Source organism: Papaver somniferum, chromosome 7, assembly GCF_003573695.1.
Source record: "Papaver somniferum cultivar HN1 chromosome 7, ASM357369v1, whole genome shotgun sequence".
NCBI classification, from domain to species: Eukaryota; Viridiplantae; Streptophyta; class Magnoliopsida; order Ranunculales; family Papaveraceae; genus Papaver; species Papaver somniferum.
Window position 1 is genome coordinate 121,053,822 of NC_039364.1, and position 4,266 is coordinate 121,058,087.

A 4,266-nucleotide genomic window follows, 5' to 3' on the forward strand; every position below is an offset into this window, starting at 1 on the left:
GTGGATTGACTACGTTAAACTACATAGAGCTTGCTTAATTGTATCAGAAGTGCAAGGATGAAGGTTTGTGTTTCGATTTTTAAATGCCAGTACCTTTTGTTATTTGTCTGAAACTTTTACAAGTAATTCACTGGACTTGACTGATAGACTAGCTTTGGCACTTGATATCATCACATATATTGACATATTTAAACTGAACCAAGAATGATGTTCATGTGAAACCAATCCTTTTTTAGCTGTTTGCTCCTGGCCTGTAGTTGTATGTTTTATTTGATGTTTGTGAGTCTTCGTTTATATCTGAATAGGTACTTCCTTGGCCTTCTACAACTGAAGTATCTAGTATTCATGTATTGGAGGTGATTTGTATATGAGCATCTAGGAAGATGCTGGAGTGACTACCAGAGCCACCACACCTTATATGACATGTGTAACTGTTGATTACGCATTTCATATGCATGTGTAACTCCAAATTACACATTTTATATGCATGTGTAACTCCAAAGTACACATGCATTTTATGTGTACTAGATGATTATACATGCTTGTTTATGAGTGTTAGTTAGCTGATTATACATATGCTATGATTTGATGAAATTTGTAGTGGAAGGTATGCTGATCTTTTGTAATGAAATGGTACTGAACAGGTTATGGATTTGTTGATTTCAGAGTATGAAAGTTCATAGAGAGCTGTAGGAGTGTGCAAGTTGTACAGATGCAGATTTGGCATTGGTTTGTAATGAACGAGTACTGTTATTGCTATCATATAGCTCAGGTATGCACTGGTTGAAGAATCAGAATGGTTTGAGTTAATGATGCTCAGGTAGATTTATGTTAGGAGTTAACATTACATGTACTGGTGCAACTACAGTTAAGACAGTGGTATGGAATAGAGGAAATGAAGCTGGCTGGTGCTGAGATTTGTACTCAGTTGGTGTTGGTTGCAGTTGCAGGACATGGGTTCCGATGGAATTGATATGTGGTAAGTTATGGCCTGAGTCTGAGAACTCAATATTGCATGCTAGATGCATGTTAGGATAAACAGGTGCAGACTATGGATGTGTAACTAGTATTTACACATGCTAATTAAATATGTAACTTCTAGGTACACAAGCCAAATAAATGTGTATCTACTAGTTACACATGCAAATTAGATGTGTAACTTATAGTTACACATGCTAATTTGATGGGATATGCATATGTAACTTATAGTTACACATGCTAATTTGATGGGATATGTTATAGTGGTTATATTTATGAAATTGAGAAAAGAACATCAAGTCCTAGTAGTAGGGAGTAGTAGTGGATGCAGATTAGACTAATTAGATGCAGGTTATACTTATAGTTACACATAATAATTAGATGTGTAATTTCTAGTTACACATGATGATTGTATGTGTAACTTATGCTAATATGCATGTGTAACTATTGTTTACATGTGTAACTACTGATTACACATGCATTTTGTTTTCCTGGGTTCATATCTATACCCTGCTGAATCAGTTGTGTGATCATTTTTTGCGATATTAATGTGCTAGCACAAGGTTCCCAGGTGTTTGTATTATTCTGCCAGTATAATTACTGTCTGAAGCTTTACTTTCTGTTGCTTAAAATGTCCTTTGTCATCGATAATATGAAAATGGCTTAGGTACATCTAGACTAGCGCTGTAAAACGTCTTTCTGTTAATACAGTGCTAACAACGTCTTTCTGCTGAAGCAGTGATATCTTAATTAAGAGCTTCTCATTCACTTGCAAGGTTAACTGTATTATTTTATGACTGGTAATTGCTTGATAGTCACCTCTCGTTTTTGCTAGTGTTATTCATTTAGAGATGGATTTGCTGATTTTATGTTGACATATCTAAGTCAGATGCATGTGTAACTCCTACTTACATAATTCAGATGCATGTGTATCTGCAAGTTACACATGTTAATTAGATGTGTAACTGTTACTTACACATACTGATTTTGGGTACACATATCAATATGTATGTGTAACTCTTAGTTACACTAGTCATATGCATGTGTAACTGCTAGCTACACTAGCCAGATGAATGTGTATCTCCTAGTTACACATGTTATATGCATGTGTAACTCTCAGTTACACAATTCAGATGCATGTGTAACCGCTAGCTACACTAGTCAGATGCTTGTGAAACTGAAATATACATTGTTTTATGTACTGTTCATTTTAATCGTATACATACTGATTGCTTGTTGTTATATTTCAGGTTTTAGATAACTTCATAAAAGCTAATTGCTTAAACGTGGTAATGGTCTCGCTGGAACTGGAGTTGACGCTGAATACACAAGTCAGATGCATGTGTAACTCTCAGTTACACTAGATAGACACATATGTAACTCTCAATTACACTAAACAGATGCGTGTGTAACTTCTAGTTACACATGCTAAGAAATTATTGTAAATGAATATTAAAGTAATAATTTTTTTTTTTGTGTTTTTTTTTTGATGTCTATTTATTTGCATATATATACAAGTGTAACTTTGCATTACACATATCATAAGGATGTGTAACTTCTGGTTACACATGCCATATGCATGTGTAACTTCTGTTTACACCTTCGCACTGTATTTTAATAATTTCGGGCCTAGATTTAATAATTTTGGGCCTAGATTTAAATTTTATTTAATTATGGGCTTGACAATATGCATAAGGGTATCAAGGTCTTTTAAAAACTCGGGGCCTAGATTTAAACTTTTTTTAATTAAGGGCCTCATATTATGGGTTATCCATGGGTTGGGCCTGAGCCTAATTTCCCCTATATTTATTATTCTGCCTGATTGAGTGCAGGGCCCGAAAAAGGTAAAACGGTTAAAGTTTTCAAGGTTTAACCTAGGGGTAAAATGGAGACAGATGGTGCATGGCCTTTCATACAAATACAACTAGTCTTTATATGACATGCACATCTCAGGATAATTTGATAGGAATACTCTATTCTTTTTTACGCCACGGCTTATGATGGATGCCAAATCAATAACTTCCGTGAACCCATTTTTGGTTTGCCGATTGAAACCAAGTCTGCCAACTCCTACCCCATCATTTTTCCTCATATCGGCACTTCTCAACCAATCTAGCAGCCGCTTGTCATATCGGATCTCATCCCACCATGTGACTGAGAACTACTGAGATGCATAAAACCAGATACTTCTATGAACTACTGTGATGGAATTCTTTCCCCTTTATCCAATATAAATCTATTGGGAAACTCTTGTTCTAGGTGGGTTTTAGGCGGGTTTTCTGAAAGCCCAATGAACACCTTTTTTTGATAATACAAAAGAAAATTATGTCAAAATTATGACTAATCAAATTGCAACACAGAGTTTCTCATGAAAGAGCCTTAAGCCACTCCGGGGAACCAATGATCTAAAACACAGTGCTAATGTATTTTTACTTCTTTAGCCAAATAATCGTATCCAAATTTGGGGATACAGAGTTTTTATGCCATTCCATGGAAAATGATAAGGGGAGTTCCAGTGATGCTCAAGTTCCTATAATCCCCTTATATAATTTAAATTATATTATCACCCTTCAATAAAATTAAATTTTAATCTTAAAATCTTCCCACTAATTAACCCATCCATTAATTAAGTACCCTCCCACTAATTAACCGTTACCCCACTAATTAAATGAAAATTAAAAAACTTAGACTCTTTCAAAATCAAAATCGTTACTTCCTCTTTTTCTCCTCTCAGCCGAAAAACAGCCAAACTCTTCCTCTTATTCTCCAAAATAAAAATCGTTGATTCCCAAAATTATGTTTTTTCGATTAAACCCATATACAATATGGCACCTCGTTATAAGCGATGTGCTAGAGGTAGGAAGCATAATCCGGGAATTACTTCTGTAGCAAGAGATTACGAAGAGATGTGATTCTTTAAATCCCGTCTAGAAAGTCGTTCTTGCACACAGTTCACTCTAGAAGGTGTAAGATCTTCATACGATGTCTGATTTCTGTGGTTGACCTCAATCCTCGAACATAAGAGACCGATTTGACATCTATTGCAAGAATTTTTGACTTTTGAGTTTGTTTGGATGATGATAAATGCTTTCGAAATTGAAACCCAAGAATTTCCATATTGCATGCACTTCACCGCGATGATCATATCTCCTGAATGGTAACTTGAAACGCCAGGCCTTTTTGATACGTTAAAGAGAAGATATAAATGAATACTTCTCGTCAAGGATGCGTCACCTCGTTCCTCATCCTAAAGTACTTTTATGATTTTCAGTAAGCTGAAGTGTGCAG

At 35.3% G+C, this 4,266-nt stretch overlaps 1 long non-coding RNA gene across 1 annotated transcript; it reads left to right on the forward strand.

Annotated features, from left to right (window-relative positions):
- LOC113297530 lies at window positions 1–2,268 on the forward strand. The gene is made up of 4 exons (XR_003333535.1): window positions 1–63; window positions 667–772; window positions 869–979; window positions 2,229–2,268. It is a non-coding gene; the product is annotated as an uncharacterized LOC113297530 (long non-coding RNA).
- Window positions 2,269–4,266: the final 1,998 nt, after the last annotated feature.